The sequence below is a fragment of the Schistocerca gregaria genome, chromosome 5 (genome assembly GCF_023897955.1).
Source record: "Schistocerca gregaria isolate iqSchGreg1 chromosome 5, iqSchGreg1.2, whole genome shotgun sequence".
Classification (NCBI taxonomy): Eukaryota; Metazoa; Arthropoda; class Insecta; order Orthoptera; family Acrididae; genus Schistocerca; species Schistocerca gregaria.
In genome coordinates this window covers 542,530,369-542,554,585 of record NC_064924.1, presented here as the reverse complement: position 1 = coordinate 542,554,585, position 24,217 = coordinate 542,530,369, and the positions used below count along the sequence as shown (strand labels likewise).

Sequence of the window (24,217 nt, the reverse complement as noted above, 5' to 3'; positions counted from 1 at the left end):
ACGCTAAATGCTAAAGAAACACGTTTCACAGTACCGTGTGCTGTGTAAAGCAGAGGAACACAACAGACCATCAGTGTTGGTATCAGCAAGACAGTGCACCATGCGATAGAGCAGCATGTGTGAAGCAATGGTTTGCAGACAGTAGCATTTCTAAAATGGACCGGGTGTTCCAGAGTCATAATCTGAACCCAACAGAATACCTTCGGGATTAGTCAGAATGCCGACTTCCCTCCAAACTTCACTCCAGGTACTTTTGCACGCTCTGCAGCACAACCATTGCATCGGGTTATTAAGCATACGTTCTTAGGCCACGTCGACATAATGATCAAAAATACACTCAAGTACAGGTCAAACTAAATAATTACTCTCCGTACATCCATGTCTGGAATGGAGGAAAGTGGGAGTCAGCTGGCATAAATTTATATTAAAAATAAAGAAATTCCTCCAGCTGTATTTAAGGTCTCGATTTTATTTTGGCAACTAGTTTCAACGTTGTAACAACGTCATCTTCAGGCCCGTACACTTGTTGACGTCAACTGCATGCAGCTGATACTAGAAGTCAGTGATGAGATGTGGATGTGCTCTGTGTGGAAGGTGGTTAGTAACTGGTAACTAGTAACACGTCCATAGCTCATCACTGACTTCTGGTATCAGCTCCACGTAGTTGACGTCAACAAGTGTATGGGACTGAAGATGACGTTGTTACGTTGAAACTAGTTGCCAAAATAAAATCGACACCTTAAATAATGCTGGAGGAATTTCTTCATTTTTAATATAAATATTTAATGGCCCTGACAATGATTTCGTTACTGTCATGTTGCAGAAGGCTTTCAGAGGTGGTATCGTCCCACGTTACGGCCAATGAGCACTGTGTTGTTCGTGTAAAGAGTCAGCTGAGAAAACTCGGTCCTTTCTGAATCGGCAATTACAGCACTAGCCCAAAACCTGATTCCCGTAGCAACCTCACACATATTGAACACACAGTGGATGTGGCTTCTTGGAATTCCATGTGTACAATTAGTCGGTCAAATAGGAGCAGGGCCACTGGCTGTATTCTGAATAAAAGAAAAATATAATATATCCACGTATTATATGAAGGTAGATTTCTAGTAAATAACAGTATGAATGATGTTTACACAACGTATACCACTTGTTAAATAATACGACTGAAATAAAGCACATTACTTTAATATCCGGACAGATAGCAGTGCCGCACTTGTTTAAACCGTTCACACCGGGGTAAATATTTCGAGCCAGAAGGTAAGTGTGTGTCTACAAGCGCGGTCGACTGCCACGCAAAGCTAATACTAGCTTTGAGGTACGACAGCTTGTGATTCTTCACAACGCGAAAGGCAAATCATATGGACAAACTGCTGCCACGCTCAACGTAAGTGACAGATATCGTCAGACGATTCATGAGGACCGTATCGCCTCTGTACCGCAAAAGGGCCAGCCACCGAAGCTGGATGCACGTGACAAGAGGCAGCTAATACGGATAATAAAGAAGGATCCTACACTCAGTGCGCCCAGAGCAGCACGTGACCTGCTAAACGAGACTGGGAAGAAGGTACATCCTCAAACGATTCGCAAAGCACTGAATGAAAGTGGCTACAATGGAATAGTGACCAGGAAGGAACCGTATGTGAATGAATACAATCGAAAGAAGAGATTGCTCTTTGCCAGGGAGTTTATTACGAAGGATGAAATATGGCGGAACTACGTCATTTTTGCTGACGAAAGTAAATTTAAATTTTTTTGGGTCGGATGGACGAAGCATGGTGTGGCGGAAGAAGAACGAAGAATTTACAGTTACAAATATGAAACCGACTGTAAAGCATGGAGTTGGCAGCGTTCTTGTCTGGGGCTATATATCGATATTTAGAGCGGGAGAATTGGTGTTCATCGACAGTATTATGGACAAATATATCTATTTGAACATGTTAAAGAACAGTTTACAGAAAAGTGCTGAAACCGTAGGGATATTAAACACGTTCAAGTTTCACCACGATAATGACCCGAAACCTAAGGCACGCATTGTGCAGGAATATTGCCCCAAAGTCTTACAACTACCACCTCAATTACCATATCTAAACCCGATCGAGAATGTGTGGGAAGAACGTATTAGAAAAATACCAGTATCGTCCAAGGAAACTCTGAAGCGTCGACTAAAACAAAAATGGGACAGTCTACATGCGGACTATTTAAGAAAAGATCATTTGCAGTATACCGCGGCGTTTGAAAAAAAAGAGATAAAACAGAACGGCTACCCGATAAGATATTGAAAGATTTAAATCTTGTCCTGAAATGATTAATTCTGCAAAGAGTCCGAATATTAAACTAACGTGAATATAGGACCAAGTTGTATTTAAATAGTATTATAAAAGAACTTATGTACGTTATCTTAATAAAGTTTATGCTATTATTTACAAGACACATCACGGAATATAATACTTGGTAATATGTTTTATTTGTTTTGTTACGAATAAAGTTATGATGCTACAAGGTTAACATATCATAGTGTCCGAATATTAAAATGATTCACTGTTCAGTATATAATGTGAGTGAGGTTTTCCCGTGTGTCGCGCTATAACTCCGCTATCTACCCCACAGCCCAGTGGGAGTTATATGATATAACAGACCTCGTTTTGAAACTGCAGTGGTTGAGTTTGAAATAGGTATGTCAAAAGAGATAATTCCACCAAGGGACTTCTTACGAGCAGTCGCTGAAACAGCTGAGATTCGACAGTCAAAGCGGCCGAGAAGGACCACAATGTAACAGAGTCTTCCAGAACATTTTAAAATGTTCGAGCAAAATGGTATAGAATCTTTCAGAATTTTAGAGAATGTTCCAGGATGTTCGAGAACGTTCCTTTATACTGTGGTGGGGATAAGTTCTAATTCAGATGGGTATATATTAGGTGCATTCAAGTTCTAAGGCCTCCGGACTGGAAAGAGATAGAAACATGTGCATTGTTTTAAAATGAGGCCGCGTTCATTGTCAATACGTCCCAGAGATGTTCCGTTCCGTACGGCAGATGGAATTTTACCGCCAGCGGCGAGAATGAGAACTGTTTTAAATACTTAAAATGGCGACGTTTTCCTTACTTAAACAGTGTGCAATCATTCGTTGTCTGAATTTGCGTGGTGTGAAACCAATTGAAATTCATCGACAGTTGAAGGAGACATGTGGTGATGGAGCTATGGATGTGTCGAAAGTGCGTTCGTCGATGCGGCAGTTTAATGAAGGCAGAACATCGTATGACAACAAACCGAAACAACCTCGGGCTCGCACAAGTCGGTCTGACGACATGATCGAGAAAGTGGAGAGAATTGTTTTGGGGGATCGCCGAATGACTGTTGAACAGATCGCCTCCAGAGTTGGCATTTCTGTGGATTCTGTGCACACAATCCTGCATGACGACCTGAAAATGCGAAAAGTGTCATCCAGATGGGTGCCATGAATGCTGACGGACAACCACATGACTGCACGTGTTGCCGAGCAATGTTGACGCGCAACGACAGCATGAATGGGACTTTCTTTTCGTTGGTTGTGGCAATGGATGAGACGTGGATGTCATTTTTCAATCCAGAAACAAAGCGCCAGTCAGCTCAATGGAAGCAAACAGATTAACCGCCACCAAAAAAATTTCCGATAACTGCCAGTGCTGAAAAAATTATGGTGTCCATGTTCTGGGACATCGAGAGCGTAATCCTTACCCATTGCGTTCCAAAGGGCACTACGGTAACAGGTGCATCCTACGAAAATGTTTTGAAGAACAAATTCCTTCCTGCACTGCAACAAAAACGTAAGGGAAGGCTGCGCGTGTGCTGTTTCGTCAAGACAACACACCCGCACATCGAGCAAACATTACGCAACAGTTTTTTCGTGATAACAACTTTGAAGTGATTCCTCATGCTCCCTACTCACCTGACCTGGCTCCTAGTGACTTTAGGCTTCTTCCAACAATGAAAGATACTCTCCGTGGCCGCACATTCACCAGCCGTGCTGCTATTGCCTCAGCAATTTGCCAGTGGTCAAAACAGACTCCTAAAGAAGCCTTCGCCACTGCCATGGAATCATGGCGTCAGCGTTGTGAAAAATGTGTACGTCTGCAGGGCGATTACGTCGAGAAGTAACGCCAGTTTCATCGATTTCGGGTGAGTAGTTAATTAGGAAAAAAAAATCGGAGGCCTTAGAACTTGAATGCACCTCGTAGAAGTGCTGGCGAGACGCAAGCGTTAGTGTGCTTTTGGAAACCAATTAGAATTGCTTAAGAAGTGAACAGAGTATTCAATGAGATTTTAGTGTGTTAAGTAATATTAACTTCTAACAGGATGCTGAAACGTAAAAGAAGGGGAGACATTGCCAATGCTGAATTGTAAAGAAAGAAACCAAAAGAATAGTGAAGAAATTAAACACATGTAGAGAGACAAGGACGTTTAGCTTCACGACAGAAGGGAGTGAATAGATTGAGGGAAGACTTAACATGTGAACAATGAGATGGAATTACAGAGGAGGATCGAGTCAGACACTCAGCAAAGAGACAAAGACAAACTTTTGAAGAAACGATTATGAAATGAACTAAGTAAAGTTAAAATGACTGAAGTTCGTGAAAGTGCATAATGAAAACGTTGTTTTATGAGAAGCATAAAGCAGGAGAATATGTATCAGTTTGGCAGATGAAGCTTTCCATTATGATCCAACTACAGACTACAAGAAACACACAAGTGTTGTCACTGGAGAAATGCATCTAGTGTGCCAAGAAATGTAGTAGAGAAAAACCAGAAATCTTTTATATTAAGTGGAAAAAACTCTGTTAGCACCACTGGAAATGTCTTCACCAGAATTATTTCATTACAGGACTTGAGTAACTCAGGAATTAAAACTTTTTCTACAAAATATGAGAATGTACAATGCTTAGTTTCAAACGACATATTCTGATGGTACTTCCATAAGTAGCGAAGAACATGAATTTAGTCGCATGTTTTCGATTAAAGGACAAGTCTACAATAGAGTAGGATCATTTTTACCATTGCCAGACTTATTTTGTAAACGTTTGTAAGTGCATTTTATGGTGACAAACAAACGAAAACTGATCATCCTTGTGTAAATTATTATAAGTGGATTCAGACAGGAAATAATTGAAGAGGATTTTGCAAAAAGCAATCAGCTGATTCACATATTCAAAACAACACACGGTCAAATGCTTTCAGATGAGTATAAACTTATGATTCGAACGAACAAAATACCAGTTGGAAAATATGAACGTAGATTCAGTGCACCTCAAGTCAATGAAATTGCTGTTGTAACTGTGGACAGTCGGTCCAAAAGGAATAAAACTTATCACAGAAACACATCGTTCTTACGATGCACTTCAAGATCCTTAACTTTTATAACAGGAGAACATGGTTGGCATTTAAATTTGAAAGAAGTGAACCCAAATACAGGTAAAGAAAAAAAAACAGAAAAGTAACTTCGAAGGAATTTTCAATGTATCACATAATGATCAGAGACAAAGAGGGATACAGACATATGAACAGTTCCTGTCACTTACTTCAACAGTATTTAGTCGATATGTACGTAAAAGAAGAGGTAGAACTAATAATATTCTTAGGACAGAATCAAAAGAAATGGCTCACATAACAGAACATCCATTTGATAGACGCAGTTATCAATATTGGCAATGTTGACGAAATTGGAAGACTACCAACTTACGTAGAAAGTCCACATGCATGAGTACACATTAGATGCAAAGAGCTATGTACAAAAACATGGTTGTTTTGATTTATTCACAAAATTCACTTCCTATTCGCCATTGTAAAGGTATGATTTGTGGATAAGCTCTCAGGGACAGACACAAAATAATAATCCAGTTTTTTGATAGAAACAAATGAGATTCGTGAATGTCATCAGAAAATATCAATTTTTGGTATCGTTAGATGCTGGGTGTACACAATCAACTGACAGAAACGAGAATCACCTCATTTACACAATTTAATTCGGTTAGGGTAGAAGGGGGGAAAGGTGCGCTTGGGGCAAAGGTCCGAATCTAGTGTTCTACCTACTTGTGAGTGTAGTGTGACAGTCCTGCATCTTCACTTGAGAACTCTTATGGTGGAAGGGTCAGGTGGGTTGTGTTAGTGGTTTGCACTTTGAAGCTTTTAAGATATGAGATGAGTTAGTTTTTTGGAATTTTCGAGCTAAGTATTTATTAGGTAGCTGATGTTTTTCACTCAGCTGTAACAAAATCCCCAAGAATTATCAATACCTCACAGGTAAGTATATAGCTTAACTCAGGCTTTAAGCGTAGCTGTCAGTTTAACAAGCTGCATATATGGAAACTGATACCGGGAGTTCAGAAATAGCCACCACAAGGCAAAGATCCTATGAAGTAGCTGGGTCAAATGTCTACATATGTACCTCCTCCCCAAGAAGTCGTCTTTTCTTTCTTCAGGTTTAATTCTTAACACATAGATCTGTTGAACATATTTATTGGACTTTAATTTATAGTTCACTATTTCACATCGGCTCATTGGGGATTAATAAGACTAACTGAACTTCGTGTTACAGAAACTGCGAGAGAATAAGGTCCTCCATGGCGTTGTGTTCTATAACGTTAGAGGAGGCTAAGAATGTAACAGAAAATGGATCTTGGATTAGAAATGCACCTAAAAGGCTTGGATGTAATGAGTCCACAATATATAAAAGACTAATAGCAGGTTATGGAATGGCAACAGGGGAGTATTTCAAGAGAGAATTCTGAGACAGAGGAAACTGAATTGACAGAGCACTGTATCAGTCTGTATTTATGTTATATTGCCTTATGTTTTAAACATTTCTGACAATCAATGTAACAGTTTGCCGAAAGTAACGGCGTAAACAACCCATTAAAATAGAAAACTTAGTGGCAGGAGAAGAATAGGGTTAATCATTCATCGCTTGTCATAATTTTAGCTTGAGGCAAATGGATGAAATTGGTATCGGGAGAAAATGGAGCTCAATAAAGCACATATAGAATTTGTTCAGCAACTTGGAAACTTTGCAATCTAAATATAGTTTTTCGACTCATCGAGTCTATAATGAAGGAGAAAGAGGAATACAAACTGTACCAGGTAAACTGGAGAAAAGTGTAGCAAGAAAAGACTTAATAATAATAATAATAATAATAATAATAATACAATGTCTTTCTTTGTGCTAAAATGTCTTTTTATTTAAATTAATGATATGTGTCACGTTTTGATGTTTGATACCATCAAGATGACTGAGACAATGATGGTGGTGATGATTTTGATATAGTAAAACTTTACACAAGTTAATAATAGCAGTACTTGACAAACACTGTACTTCTCCTTTAGTCTGTTATAGTTTTAATAATTTCTTTTTGCATGGTATTTTTCCCCATAACAATAGCACATTCAGCGCATTCCTGGGACAAACATCCAGTTTCTTTATTTGTAAAATTTTGTTACATGTAATTTTAATATATCATTCAAATAATTTTGAACTTATGCTGTCATGTAAAATATGATCCTATTGTGTTTGGTGTACAATGTCCTGTAACCACAAAATCAGAAGGAAAAAATAGAGAGGTGTTAAGTGCAAACCTATCTCCCCTCCTACCCAACACGAAAAAAAAAACGTCCAAATGGAACTGAACAAGTAATTCAAGCTGAATTTTCAAATCCTAAAGAATATCTTTTGCTCCTTCCTAGACTACATGAGAAAAACTGTCCGAATGATACTGAGCAAGTAATTCGAGATGAATTTTGAAATCCTACAGAGTATACAGTCTTATGCAATATAATAGTGTGATTCATTGTACACACACGCAAGATTTAAATATTAATTCACTATATATCAGTGAAGTCATGTGAACTAAGAGATACTGAAGCCCATATTTAAATGAGACACAAATTGGAGAGATGGACAGTCTAGATAAAGAAATCAATAACCAGAAAATGGTAGTTTCACCTCCATATACGAATGTGGAGTAACCAATAGATGGAAGAAGATAATCAGTGGGTGGTACCTTACAATCTGCTTCTCTCACAAATATTTCAAGCACACATAAACACGGAGTACTGTAACTCTGTCAGTGAACTCATTTATGTATATGTGCAAATATGCTAACAATGTTCATTCTGTACAAAATATCAGAGACAATGAAAAGATGTTTCAACAGTTACTTATTTGTTTGGAAGATAAATGCTTAATAAGGATATATTCGCAATAACCAGAGAAAACAGGGAACATCATAGAAAAGATGAAATACTTCAGTACCAAATATTGAGTTTCCCAATACATAACAGAGAACCTGCAGTTCTTCCTTTGGAAGAGCATTTTTTTAAAAAAAAAGGTGAATGAGTATATTTTACAAGAAAAACTGCAGATAAGTTAGGCAGCGAAATATGTGTGAATTTTTATAATTTTGTCAATGTGATCCATTTGCAAGAATGTTGCCATATGTCAGTGTACAATCAATTACATATGGAATGTAACAAGACGAATCTTTCAATGAAGAAAACAAGGAATTCCAACAGAAAGTCGTGAATTAATCATCAGAAGTGTTGGCTAGATACAAGTGTGCACCGTGAATTCAAAAAATTGCTTGATGCTTCTGTCACTGAATGCTACTAGATGATATTGATGGAAAAAGATGTTTCACACATTTAAAAAGAGCGATGGATATGTGCATGAAATGTACAAAGAAGCATGTCAGCAATTACGATAACTGGAAAATGATAACCATTGAGAGTTGGCATAGAGAAAGTGAGACACATATTGGCTGAGGTATTGGCAAAGTGTAGTCCATCGTATCCAAATAGATTACGGAGAAGTTAAAGATAAGTACTGTGTGAGTGTTGATGTACTCCATCAGTTGTGACAAGTTCATCCTGCACAAAATATCAGAGTCAATGCAAAGATATCTAAACATTCACTTATTTGCTTGACAGATTCCCGGGAATTACGCCGGATAATACTGTAAAATTTCAGCGAGACAACTCCCCGCCATCTTCAAGTGCTACTGTCGCGTCACTGAGAAGCTCGCCAATTTACATGTTGGCTTTCTAGAACAGTGCAGGCGCCAGCGGGGGCATAACGTCATCGAAGACCAATCGTAGACGGCGTCAAATACCAGAGCCCTCTGCTGGAGAAACGTGTCGCGATCTTCGGAAGCGCGCAGCGGCCCCGGAAAATGCGGCAGGGAGCGACGGACCCCGTTCGCGCGCGAGGTGTTGGCGCGCGATTTAAACATCTGCGCTAATGTTTCCCATCTGCGTTGACTCGGTGCAGTTGCTAATCTGCGGCTGACGATTCCTTAGTGCCGCCAAGGGTGGCTCCCAGGTTTTGCTCAGGTGAAACCCCGTGTCTCTGTTTATTAGGTCACTGCTTATACGTATTTCGACCGCCTCTTTGATGATGGAGTCTCAGTATGTGGAAGCATACGAGAGGATCTTGGTTTCTTCATAGTTCATGCCGTGTCCCGTGTCAAGGCAGTGTTCAGCAACCGCAGATTTCTCTGACTGACCCAACCTCGTGTGACGTGTATGTTCGTCGCATCTGTCTTTAACTGTACGACACGTCTGGCCAATAAAGACTTCCCACAGTGGCAAGGGATTTTGTATACTCCTGGTCTCCTCAGACCGACGTTGTCTTTAACAGAGCCTAGCATTGATTGCACTCGTGCCGGAGGCCGGAAAACACATTTAATACGGTATTTCTTGAAAATTCTATCCATCTTAAAAGACACGCCACCGACATACGGTAGAAAAACCAATACCCGTGGTGTTCTCTGCTTCTTCAGGCTGAAGAAGAGTTGCCAATTTTCACTGCTTCCTCGAACTCTGTAGATGCGAACAGAATTAAAAATGGAGCTGGCCACGCCCTGGTGAAGTGAGTATTCGTCACACTCTGTGGGAACTGGACTTCGTACCAAGAGATCTACTGGTCCTTCATCTGAAGATTTCGTCGCGACTCTCAGAAGATTCTTGGGCGTGGCTGACAGCACCACTTGGGTGTTCTCTGACTGGAAGCGACAACATGACAGAGCCTGTTAGACTGGGAAACTGCATCGCTTCAGAGACCGTTTTCCACGAGAAAAAAAGTTAAATGACAAAATCCATAGAAAGACCGTGTACTACCTCATGGACAAATCTCTGTCTGACGTGGCGAATTCGGCCTTGGACAAGGGGTTGAAGTTTGCGCCGACACCACCTCCTCCGGATATCTTTCAACTGGCGAGGGACACTGTCAAAGATGTCAGACGGGAGAATTGCCGTACTGTGACACGTGCGCCACTGCCCAACAATAAAATCTCGGCTGCACAGAAGTCAGCGCTTCGATCCCTGGACGACTCTGCATATCGCCTTCCAAACAAAGACCTCACTACCAACAGACAACGAGAACTTAAGAACTTCTCAAGAAGAGCACAGTCTCTGAGGTTGTGGCCAAGAGACTCCGTACACCGGCACCTGTCCCTTCACCACTATACGGTCTGCCTAAGTCTCACAAGGATACTGTGCCTCTTCCATCAAGACTTAGCAATGTTGGTGCCCCAACATACAACCTGGTTAGACATCTAGTAGTGCAGTTGTGCCCTTTAGTTGAAAAATGTGAGCACGACATCCGCAACTCAGAAGATTTTGTCCGTCGACTTTAGAACTTGCGACTTGCACCATCAGATATTTTCATTAGTTTCGATGTGGTTTCACTTTTCACTAGAGTGCCGAAGCTGGAAGGGGAAATTGTTGATTTGTTTAAGCATGTGCTCACCTCGATTTACTTTTTATTCAATGACCAATACTTTGGACACACTGACGGTGTCACAATGGGTAGTCCCTTGTCATCCATTGTGGCCAGTCTTCTTGTGGAAGATTTCGAGGAGAGAGCATTCCAGTCAGCGGAGTTAAAATCCATGTGCTTTTGGCGATATGTAGATGACACCTTTATCATCTGGTTCAAATGGCTCTGAGAGCTATGGGACTTAACTTCTGAGGTCATCAGTCACCTAGAACTTAAAACTATTTAAACCTAACTAACCTAAGGACATCACACACATCCATGCCCGAGGCAGGATTCGAACCTGCGACAGTAGCGTTTGTCATCTGGCCCCGCGGCACTGTTTCGATTGATTAATTTTTGCAACACCTAAACTCTCTTCATTCAAATATCAAGTTCCTGATGGAGATGGAGAAAAATAGCGAGCTCCAGTTCCTGGACGTGTTGGTGCAGATAAAAAGAGGATGGTAGCTTGGGTCACACTGTGTAGCGTAAAGCTACGCACAAGGACTTATATTTACAGGCCACCAGCTGTCACCAACTTGAACAAAGAAGTGGCGTGCTTAGAACGATGGTCCACAGAGCACGAGCCATATCGGAAGCTTGCCTGATGAGCTGTGCCACCTCAGTACCGTATTTTTAGAGAATGTATATCCTGAACGGGAGATTCGCAGTGTCTTACGTCCGACGCATGCTAGAGAAAGTGAGGAACTGGAATAAAATGATGAACAAAGAGGAATGGTCGTTTTTCCATATATCTGCGGTGTTTCTTCGAAAATAGGGAGAGTGTTGAAAAAACCAAAAATTAAATGCGTTTTCCGTCTGCCTGCTCTTTTAGGCTCACATCTATAATATTCCCTGTTGCTACAGGATGTCATACAAGACACAAACTTGTTGCACCGTGGAGGATAAATGTGTCGAATATTGACGACACACACATCTGAACCAGACAGACAAAACTGTAGTGGCCGACTGTTGCCTCAGTACAGGACATTATACAGAATAAAAAAAAACAACACCGAAATTCTGTCGTCGACATCTTCGTACAGGGACAGAATTATTAAAGAAGCAGTGGAAATTCGCAACGCGACTAATTTGCGTTAACAGGGATACAGGATACTAGCTCAGCATGGTATGGGATCCAGCGCTGGCCATGTTAAAACCACACCGAACACAGAAAGAACTGTCGTATGTATGAGGATGGCGGTGCTGTGGCGACATACACTACTGACCATTAAAGTAGCTAAACCACGAAGATGACGTGTTACAGATGCGAAATTTAGCCGACAGGAAGAAGATGCTGTGATATGCAAATGATTAGCTTTTCAGAGCATTCACACAAGGATGGCGCTGGTGGCGACACCTACAACGTACTGACATGAGTAAAGTTTCCAATTGATTTCTCATACACAAACAGCAGTTTCACCGGCGTTGCCTGGTGAAACGTTGTTGTGATGCTTCGTGTAAGGAGGAGAAATGCGTACCATCACGTTTCCGACTTTGATAAGGGTCGGACTGTAGCCTATCGCGATTTCGGTTTCTCGTATCTACATCTACATCTACATCCATACTCCGCAAGCCACCTGACGGTGTGTGGCGGAGGGTACCCTGAGTACCTCTATCGGTTCTCCCTTCTATTCCAGTCTCGTATTGTACGTGGAAAGAAGGATTGTCGGTATGATTCTGTGTGGGCTCTAATCTCTCTGATTTTATCCTCATGGTCTCTTCGCGAGATATACGTAGGAGGGAGCAATATACTGCTTGACTCTTCGGCAAAGGTATGTTCTCGGAACTTTAACAAAAGCCCGTACCGAGCTACTGAGAGTCTCTCCTGCAGAGTCTTCCACTGGAGTTTATCTATCATCTCCGTAACGCTTTCGCGATTACTAAATGATCCTGTAACGAAGCGCGCTGCTCTCCGTTGGATCTTCTCTATCTCTTCTATCAACCCTATCTGGTGCGGATCCCACACTGCTGAGCAGTATTCAAGCAGTGGGCGAACAAGCGTACTGTAACCTACTTCCTTTGTTGTCGGATTGCACTTCCTTAGGATTCTTCCCATGAATCTCAGTCTGGCATCTGCTTTACCGACGATCAACTTTATATGATCATTCCATTTTAGATAATTCCTAATCGTACTCCCAGATAATTTATGGAATTAACTGCTTCCAGTTGCTGACCTGCTATTTTGTAGCTAAATGATAAGGGACCTATCTTTCTATGTATTCGCATCACATTACACTTGTCTACATTGAGATTCAATTGCCACTCCGTGCACCATGCACCAATTCGCTGCAGATCCTCCTGCATTTCAGTACAAATCCATTGTTGCAACCTCTCGATACACCACAGCATCATCTGCAAAAAGCCTCATTGAACTTCCGCGACATTACTGCTCCCGTTGGTCGAGATCCAATGACTGATAGCAGAATATGGAATCGGTGGGTTCAGGAGGGTAATACGGAACGCCGTGCTGGATGCCAACAGCCTCGTATCACTAGCAGTCAAGATGACGGGCATCTTATCTGCATGGCTGTAACGGATCGTGCAGCCACGTCTCGTTGCCTGAGTCAACAGATGGGGACGTTTGCAAGACAACATCTGCACGAACAGTTCGACGACGTTTACAGCAGCACGGATTATCAGCTCGGAGACCATGGCTGCGGTTACCCTTGACGCTGCATCACAGACAGGAGTGCCTGCGATGGTGTACTCAACGACGAACGTGGGTGCACGAGTGGCAAAACGTCATTTTTTCGAATGAATCCAGGTTCTGTTTACAGCATCATGATGGTCGCATCCGTGTTTGGCGACATCGTGGTGAACGCACATTGGAAGCGTGTATTCGTCATCGCCATACTGGCATATCACCCGGCGTGACGGTATGCGGTGCCATTGGTTCACGTCTCGGTCACCTCTTGTTCGCATTGACGGCACTTTGAACAGTGGACGTTTCATTTCAGATGTGTTACAACCCGTGGCTCTACGGTTCATTAGATCCCTGCGAAACCCTACATTTCAGCAGTATAATGTACGACTGCATGTTGCAGGTCCTGTACGGGCCTTCCTGGATACAGAAAATGTTCGAATGCTGCCCTGGCCAGCACACTCTCCAGATCTCTCACCAATTGAAAACGTCTGGTCAATGGTGGCAGAGCAACTGGCTCGTCACAATACGCCAGTCACTAGTCTTGATGAACTGTGGTATCGTGTTGAAGCTGCATGGGCAGCTGTACATGTACACGCCATCCAAGCTCTGTTTGACTCAATGCCAAGGTGTACCAAGGTCAGTATTACGGCTAGAGGTGGCTGATATGGGTATTGATTTCTCAGGATCTCTGTACCCAAACTGCGTGAAAATGTAATAACATGTCAGTTCTAGTATAATAAATTTGTCCGGTGAATACCCGTTTATCAACTGCATTTCTTGGCAACGGCGAGGACGGGGACACGGCAGTGTGGATACGTATTCCAGCAGGTGGCTCACAACACGTGGCGCTAGGGCGGCCGAAGGCAGCGCGCAGTGCGACTAACAGACGGCCAACGCGTGTGCATTCATCGTCCGATGTACCAGTATATACGGATGGCTCTAAACACGGGTCTCTGTTGGTTGTGCAGTTGTTTTCCTCATCGAGTCGTCAAGTTACGGCTTCCTGCGGCGTTTACCACCTTTGATTCCGAATTGTTTGCGATCTTGCGGGTATTGGAGCAGATGAGATGTGTTCCCAGTCTTAAGTTTCGCATCTGTTATGACTCCCTAAGTGTCCTTCAGACCATGCAACACTTGTACCCAGCGGGTACGGTCGTCCAGAACATCCATGATGCCCTACCCCACCTGCAACGGCAGGTGAAGAAGGTTTCTTTCTGCTGGGTGCCGGGGCACGTGGGTGTTAGGGGAAACGAACTGGCGGATGTGGCTGCCAAAAATGCATGTTCCCTCCCTCACGTTGTTGAATGTGCCGTCCCCCTCCATGCTGTTACCTCCCTTTTGCGTTTTTGTGTTATGCGTCAATGGGAAGAGGAATGGCTGGCAGCTGGTGAAAATAAGCTGCATTTGGTCAAGGCCACCACGCGGCCATGGCGTACGTCCTACCAGTCATGCAGGCGGAATGAAGTTCCCCTCACTCGCCTCCGCATCGGGCACAGTCCCTTAACGCATGGTTTTTTACTCCGACAGGAGGACCCCCCAATCTGCAGCGCTTGTGGCGTCCAGATTACTGTCCGCCACATTTTACTTGACTGTCCTTTATTCTCTGACCAGAGGGCGGTGGTTTCTTTGTCATCGGATTTGCCCTCTATTTTGCAAGAGGACGCAACGACTGTAGTTAAGGTCTTACGGTTTTGTGTCCTGTCTAATTTGTTGCCTCGGATTTTAGGGAGAGGATTTTAATGTGCTGCTGGGTGACTGGTTTTTAGGTAAGAGTGCCACCAGTCACGATTACCTATTTGTTTCACTTCGATTTCTGTCCTCTTTTCCTTGTGTTTCCTTTTTCCTTTTTAAGTGCGTTTCTTTTCCTCTTGTTTTGCCCCTGTATGTGAGAATTTGGAACTGCGTGAGGCCTGTGTCTTTTAGCTGTTCTGCTTGTTCGCTGTCCGTCTTCGTCCCTTCACCGCATGTGCTCCTGTTTCTATGCGTTTGGGCGCTGATGACCACGCTGTTTAGCGCCCGAAAACCTCAAACCACACACACACACACACACACACACACACACACACACACGAGGTCTACGAGGAAAATGGGCCGCGGAGCGTACGTCACGAAGGTAGTCCTGCGCTCGCTCGCTCGAATCAGTAGAGAAACTACGTTTCTACACCTGTTAACTCGTAACTAGGCATGTCCATACAAACGAAAACTGAACCTTCTACTGGAACCCGCTATTATGGAATCTTACTGTTATTAGTCCTATAACGATGGGAAGTCCATGGGCCTACTTATAATTTGTTACGGCTGTACTGGCCTAAGAAAAATAAAATCATGCTAAAATGATTATCAGTTGCATAAGGCACCACTTCCAGCATGTAATGAGCACTGTTAAGCAGAAGAGACTAAATGCTATAAAGAAGCTGTTATACCATTTATATCGAGTATTGATCTTAAATTAAGTTTTGCTATAGTACTGTTATTCAGTAAGACTTCATAATAGCAGATTCCAGTGGAAGATGCAATTCTCGTTAGTAACTACACACCAGCTGCAAGTTAACAGATTTAGAAGCGCATTTTGTCTGCTGAGCTGAGCGAGCGAGCGAGTTCAGGACTACCTTCGTGACGTACGCGCCGCGGCCTGTCTTTCTCGTGGACCTCGATCGTCGCGACAGGTGGCGTGACTGTCCAACTCGCTACCGATCTGCATATCTGTGATATTGGGCGCCGAAATTTGGCGCGCTCACGCCTGCGCAGTTTCTTCTCTGATTGTCATAAATGGGAGGCTTCCCGTCACAGCCTGAGCAGTGTGTTCAAACACCTAAAGATGTCAGTCACTTGCGCTGATGAAATATTGTAGAGTTTTCACAACACCCGACATCTCGACGGGCACCATATCTACACAGTTCTGATAGTTTGAAACTAGACAGATTTCGTCAAAAGCCGATTTCTTCTATATACATTTTCATCCAAACTAGGACCCATAAAATGTTGAAGGTGTTTTCCTGACGTTGAGATAACTCGGAGACTGCAGCAGTTGCTTCTGATTTTGTTTAATGCAGATGTCACAGCAAAGAATGAGACTTTGTATAAGGTCCTAGATGAAATTATTTGAAATTATTAAGGTTGGACTTGTGTGTGAACAGTGTGCTTATTCAGCTAAGCTTGAACTGATAATTGGTATGTGGGATGCTCACGCGCATGGAGGTGCTACACGATGCAGGCAAGCAGACAAAAAAATGGCTCTGAGCACTATGGGACTTAACTTCTGAGGTCATCAGTCCCCTGGAACTTAGAACTACTTAAACCTAACTAACCTAAGGACATCACACACATCCATGCCCGAGGCAGGATTCGAAACTGCGACCGTAGCGGTCACGCGGTTCCAGACTGAAGCGCCTAGACCCGCACAGCCACACCGGCCGGCGCAGGCAGACAGCTGATAAACATTGGATAATGCACATTGCCGATGTACTCACCTCTGATGATCTGGTAGAGATGTGAAATGGAGTGACGAGTCCAAAGACACTTCTCGTCATCTGTATATCCGGCAGTTGATGATAAACACTTGGACTCAAAAAAATAGATGATACTGATGCAAGTCGCGGATTCAGACTGACCTCTTGCCTCAAATGGCAGGCATCAATAATACTGCTACAAAGACTATGGTCGCCGCGCGTCTATCACTCTAAGTTGTGTGCAAATGCATCTAATACAGCTCGCGCGCCGTTACACTACAATGACATTTACTAGCTGTCAGTGATGAACACTTAAGTGATTGTTAGGAACCATTGGAGACGTTCATCTGTCGTCGCATGACGTCCCCCGACACCTGCATCAGCCTCTCGTCACCAGAGAATGTAGCTGCAGTCTTCGTTCAAACCACAACAGGGTCGTTTTATTACTCTGTACAAATTTTTTCTCGACAACTACACTTTCAAATGAAAATGTATATTATGCAAATCAAAAATGTAACGACTTTATCAATAAATGAAAAGTTACAACAGAAGAACAATTTTGGATGCTTCATGTATAGACACATCATTTATGTACATAGCCGAATGTACTCAAAATCTGTAAATTTAGATGAAACTTTAGACATAAGTGTACCTCACAAATATGTTATCGAGTATCTACTCCTAAAAAAATGCAGTAACTGCGTATAACCCATGCTAATGCACCTTGGTCTGGTAGGTTTTTCACCTTGGCTCCTTCCTCCTGCGGGTTGTACCCAAATGTGGAAGATGAGAAAGCTTAACGCACTAAAGGAGCCACGAATACCAGATAACCATTAAGTTCTCATGAACGATGTGAAGTCAAATTACTTTTGTTACCATCAGCGTACTTGCATATGAGCGCTTATCCAGATAATCTTTCGATGATTTACCATGCTTGTAAAGATTTTTTAAGGAAACAGCTATGAAACATTCTTCTTATTTTTTTATCTGACACTGTGTGATTGTTTACTAAAAGCTAATCTGACTATGTTATGTTGAAACGCAACTTCCTCCCACTGCAGATGAATGCTTGTGGTATATACTGTTACGTGATGATTCCAAACATTCAAGAGGATGATGAAATATTTCTTATTTCTTTCTGCCTCTAGTTTCCCCTCATCTAGCTTATAATGTGGTGATTTGTAAAAAGAGAAAATAATTTCATTTATAACAAAACCATATAATGAAAGACAATATTCACCAAAGATCAAAAGAACATATTTGATACATAGGTACTTCCAGAAGCTGAATAAGTGGCAAATGTGAAGCTACTGAAAAATGTGAAAGAGTTCTGTTGATTTGTCATATTTTTGTTAACTTATCTCTTGTTCGTGGGAGTTCAAGCTAAGCGAGAGTAAGTTAGGTAACCTCTCCACTGTTCCCTGGATAAATAGTACTTACGTCTTTATATTTTGTTGAATCCATCATTAATCTGAACCACTACCTGTATCCTTATTGCTTATTCAATATAATTTGTGGTTTATATATAATAATTCCAATCCCAAAGAAAGCAGGTGTTGACAGATGTGAAAATTACCGAACTATCAGTTTAATAAGTCACAGATGCAAAATACTAACGCAAGTTCTTTACAGATGAATGGGAAAACTAGTAGAAGCCGACCTCGGGGAAGATCAGTTTGGATTCCGTAGAAATGTTGGAACACGTGAGGCAATACTGACCCTACGAGTTATCTTAGAAGCTATATTAAGGAAGGGCAAACCTATGTTTCTAGCATTTGTAGACTTAGAGAAAGCTTTGACAATGTTGACTGGAATACTCTCTTTCAAATTCTGAAGGTGGCAGGGGTAAAATACAGGGAGCGAAAGGCTATTTACAATTTGTACAGAAACCAGATGGCAGTTATAAGAGTCGGGGGACATGAAAGGGAAGCAGTGGTTGGGAAGGGAGTGAGTCAGGGCTGTAGTCTATCCCCGATGTTATTCAATCTGTATATTGAGGAAGCAGTGAAGGAAACAAAAGAAAAATTCGGAGTAGGTATTAAAGTCCATGGAGAAGAAATAAAAACTTTGAGGTTTGCCAATGACACTGTAATTCAGTCAGAGACAGCAAAGGACCTGGAAGAGCAGCTGAACAGAATTGACAGTGCCTTGAAAGGAGGATCTAAGATGAACATCGACAGAAGCAAAACGAGGATAATGGAATGTAGTCGTATTAAGTCGGGTGATGCTGAGGAAACTAGATTACGAAATGAGACACTTAAAGTACTAAAGAAGTTGTGCTATTTGGGGAGCAAAATAACTGATGATGGTCGAAGTAGAGAGGATATAAAATGTAGACTGGCAATGGGAAGGAAAACGTTTCTGAAGAAGAGAAGTTTGTTAACATCGAGTATAGATTTAAGTGTCAGGAAGTCATTTCTGAAAGTATTTGTATGGAGTGTAGCCATGTATGGAAGTGAAACATGGACGATAAATAGTTTGGACAAGAAGAGAATAGAAGCTTTCGAAATGTGGTGCTACAGAAGAATGCTGAAGATTAGATGGGTAGATCACATAACCAATGAGGAAGTACTGAATCGGATTGGGGAGAAGAGAAGTTTGTGGCACAACTTGACCAGAAGAAGGGATCGGTTGGTAGGACATGTTCTGAGGCATTTAGGGATCACCGATTTAGTATTGGAGGGCAGTGTGGAGGGTAAAAATCGTAGAGGGAGACCAAGAGATGACTACACTAAGCAGATTCAGAAGGATGTAGGTTGCAGTAGGTACTGGGAGATGAAGAAGCTTGCACAGGATAGAGTAGCATGGAGAGCTGCATCAAACCAGTCTCAGGACTGAAGACCATAACAACAACATATGTTTAAGAGGAAAACAGGCCAGGTGGATGGCGAATTATTTGGAGAAGAACAACTGACCTCTGTTGGTGTCTTTTCATTAGTTGCTTTTCGATTAAGAACTAGAACCCCCGAGATACTTTATCCAATAATTTTCCTGCTGTAAGTGACACTTTATAGTGAGAGTTACACGATTCTGAGCGGTTGCCATTCCCGCACACTATTGTGAAAAAAAATCGAAGATAGACTATAATAAGGTAACATGGATCTCTCGGAATCTAGTGCAAGTGGAGTTCCAGTTAGATCACGTGGCTATTTCTAAATGCAATTTTAAAGAAATCATGAATGTAAAAGTAGCAAGAAACAAGGAATTTCATTCTGATCATTACCTGACTAAGATTAAACTGAAACTTCTGCCCAGTAAAAACCAAAAGAGACAGAAAAAATTAATTAAACATAATACAGACAGGCTCAACATCACCAAGGAGGTAATAAAAATTTTCAGGAAGAACTAAATCAGATAAATGGGAAGAAATATCAAAACAAATCAACAGGGCAGCAAAAGATCTATTTGGAACAATAAAAATGAAGAAGAAAGTCTGGTGGAATGAAATCTGTGAAGAAGCAGTTACAGAAAGAACAAAGCAATGGAAGAAATGGAAATGTTCTGGGAAGCCTGAACACCTTGATGCATGTAGAATGTAAAGGAAAGAAACAGCAAGAATAATAAAGAGTGCTAAAAGATCTTTTGAGAAATCACAACTCGTTGACATACAAAACAACTTTGTAAAAAATAGCTCCTGGAATTTCTATCAGATGTTTAAAAGTCATCTAAAGGGCTACCAAGCTCCAAGTATTTGCTTTACAGATGGAAATGGTAAAGTAGCCCTAAGCAACAGCCAGAATTGTGAAATACTAAGAAAGTAATTTGAAAAATTATTGAACTGTGAAGAACCAAAATTTAAGCTAGAATTTCCAGATCTCCATGAAAATACAAAAGCAGATACACCACTTACAGATGAAAAAGTTAAAAAAGCAATAAGTACCCTGAAAAACAACACATCCAGTGGAGAAGACTCAATTACAACTGAACTTATTAAATGGTCTCAACCAAAAATTATAACTAACCTTTATCTCATGTTTGAAGAAATACGGGAAACTAAAAAGATACCAGAAGAATGGAAAGTGGCTCTCATCCATCCCTTGCACAAAAAATGTGATAAGCAAAATGTAAATAACTACAGAGATATATCTTTGTTGCCAGTGGGTTATAAAATATTTTCAACAATACTACTAAACAACGTAGAAGAAACACTTGATAGCCAAATCGAAGAGAGTCAGAGTGGATTTAGAAAGGGCAGATCTTGCTCAGAACTGATTTTCAGCAAAAAGTCCACAGACTTACAAACGCCAAAGATGTAGTTGTAACATTTATAGATTTTAAAAAGGCATTTGACTCAGTTGATAGGGAAACACTAGATAAAGTGATCAGAGAATTTAGCATCAAATCTAAATTAGCAAACCTTATTCGTGAAATGCTCACAGACACCAAATCAAAAGTAGGGTTTAGAGGCGAAATATCGCAGCCATTCAACAAAAAACAGGTGTAGGGCAGGTGATGGTCTGTCTCCGCTCCTCTTTAACTGCATACTAGAGAAAATAGTAATAGAATGGAAGCAAAAACTAAAAGAAGAGAAGCTATCACCAATCAGACTGGGAACTAAAAACAAAGGTATTGAAATTCACTGTTTAGCATTTGCAGATTATTTTGCCATTCTTTCTGAAAACTTTGCAAATGCCCGAATACAAATCAATCTCTTAGACGAAATAGCCAAAAAAGCAGGTTTAAGAATATCTGTAGAAAAAACAAAATTTATGACAAATATAAAAATGTTTCCGAAATCCCTAGCTACAGATATTGGCCAGATAAGGAGGACAAATAAATTGAAATATTTGGGAGAAATTATCCAAGAAAAGGCTAAGAAAAATTCGTTATAGACGAAGGAATAGAAAAAATAAAGACCTTATGAAATAACTAGGAATGTCTAGAAGAAAAGGTGTCTGTCTAAAAATCTGAAGATACAGCACTACAACACGGTAGTAAAAGCAGAATGTCTTTATGAAAGTGGTGTACAGTACTCAACTACAAATTACACAAACCTGAAGTCCTAGACAGAAAAATCATTCGAAAAATACTTGGACCACCATAAAATACAGATATGGAAATTAAGAGGCAATGAAGAAGTTTACCGCAACACAGAAAACATAAATGAAACACTACAAAAGAGGTGACTGCTTTTTTTGGACACTTATACAGAATGAACAGCAACAGGTTAAAAAAACAGATTGGGACAAGAAGTCACCAAAAGCCAAGATTCAAGAAGTTAGGAAAGATTTGGAAAGAAACAACATAGGTGAGAAAGATGCAACAGAAAGAGAGAGTTTCAAGAGGAAAGTGTTAAAAATGGAAGGATTCCAAGGCAAGAGAGAGGAGGAGACAGGGTCAAAATGGTCTGAGGAGAGAAAAGATGAAAGAATATTGGAGGAAAAAGAAAGAACAACAAAGAAGGTAGCATTGGAATTGGAGCTTGGTCCTTAGATTGCCCAAACGATGAAAGAAAGAAAGAAGAAGAAGGTAACCTGTTAATTAAAACCATCGAAACTTCTAGAGCTTCGTTGCATCATGCTATTTACGTAAAAAACTGTCCATTCACAATGTTGGTAGCTACCATGCCGCAGCTGTTATAGTGTACTGAGCTCCTTAAGTTGCAAATTGCTAAATTAATGTCGCATCTCTGAGAAATCTATACAGTAGTCTACTCATTATAAGGCAGGAGGTAATGCCACAAAATGATATTTTAAGACGATTAAGTTACGAAGATATTCCAGAATGAAATTTTCACTCTGCAGCGGAGTGTGTGTTGATATGAAACTTCCTGGCAGATTAAAACTGTGGGCGAAACCGAGACTTGAACACGGGACTTTTGCCTTTCGAGGGCAAGTGCTCTACCTTGATCTGCAAGGTATGCAGGAGAGCTTCTGTAAAGTTTGGAAGGCAGGAGACGAGGTACTGGCGGAATTAAAGCTGTGAGGACAGGTCGTGAGTCGTGCTTGGGTAGCTCAGTTTGTTGAACACTTGCCTGCGAAAGGCAAAGGTCCCGAGGTCAAGAACTCGGTCCGGCACACAGTTATAATCTGCCAGGACGTTTCATATCAGCGCACACTCCACTGCAGAGTGAAAATTTCGTTCTGGAAACATCCCCCAGGCTGTGGCTAAGCCCTGTTTCCGCAATATTCTTTCTTCCATGGGTGCTAGTTCTGCAAGGTATGCAGGAGAGCTTCTGCAAAGTTTGGAAGGTAGGAGACGAGGTACTGGCGGAATTAAAGCTGTGAGGACGGGTCGTGAGTCGTGCTTGGGTAGATCAGTTTGTAGAGCACTTGCCTGCGAAAGGCAAAGGTCCCGAGTTCAAGTCTCAGTCTGGCACACAGTTTTAATCTGCCAGGAAGTTTTATGAAGATACTGTTAGTATGAAGTATAGGTGCAAACCAATTAGCTAAAAAGATTATTTAAAACTTTAATTTTAAGGCTGACTACTTGGGAAAGTATTGTATTTGAATGGAATATAGGAAAAATTTGCTCGGTTAATACATTTCCCTTCTTATTTTTAATTTACCTAATAAAGATATTTGATTATGGTTGCAGTACATTGTTAATAAAAGCGAAATACTGATTTTTGCGTTAATATCGACTTTTTTGTAGGCGTTCACAACTATCTTAATATATCGTGTTGAACATGTTGAATGATTCAGTTTTTCTTTTTTCTTTTTTTTTAAATCCTATCAACTCATTAAACCATAGACTGCATAGTAAAATTTTATAGAATTAAGTAATAGAACTTACAGGCTGCATTAGGCCTGTAGGCTTTAAATTCTGAAACTGCTGTACAATGTAATTTTTTGCAAGTAGTTTTCGTGAAATGTCTACGAGTAGGGCCAATACCACATGTTCAGCTATAGACTGTGTAAATCCTAAATATGGGCTTGGGCAGTACAGAGGTGGACGTATGTGTGGCATCAGAATCCATTCCCTAGGGATACTTGCAAACGACTGTATCATCCTATGTCAAACACCCTGGAGACGTCAAGGAACAGCGCTTCCAAAAGATCGTGACACATTTATAGCGTAAAAGTCCTCCTCCGTCTGTCCAAGATGTTGCTACCGGCCAAAAGTGCCCGAAGCGTGACTCAAAACTACTTACTCTTGGAGTACAGCCGTATCAAAGTTTGGTACCTCCGGCGAGGACACAGATGAGTCAGCTGAAGTGTCTCGTCCTGCCGCCATGCAGCGCTGCCATCGGTCCGAGTTAATCATCCTCCGACCTCGTAACACAGGGCAGAGAAAGCGGTGAAGGACGTGTGTATCCAGATTTAGCGTTCGCCTGGTGTTGTTCGGCGCGAGGTACAGGTAATTACGAATACTATCTACTCCGCTCCAATACTGCTA

General features: G+C 41.4%; 1 protein-coding gene across 1 annotated transcript in view; it reads left to right on the top strand.

The window, feature by feature from the left end:
• Nucleotides 1–24,056: 24,056 nt before the first annotated feature.
• The window catches only part of LOC126272727 (probable cytochrome P450 6a14), a 98,896-nt gene continuing 98,735 nt past the window's right edge, over nucleotides 24,057–24,217 (top strand). The window contains exon 1 of the mRNA XM_049975783.1: nucleotides 24,057–24,178. The gene's annotated coding sequence lies outside the window, so the exon portion shown is untranslated. The remainder of the gene's footprint in view (nucleotides 24,179–24,217) is intronic.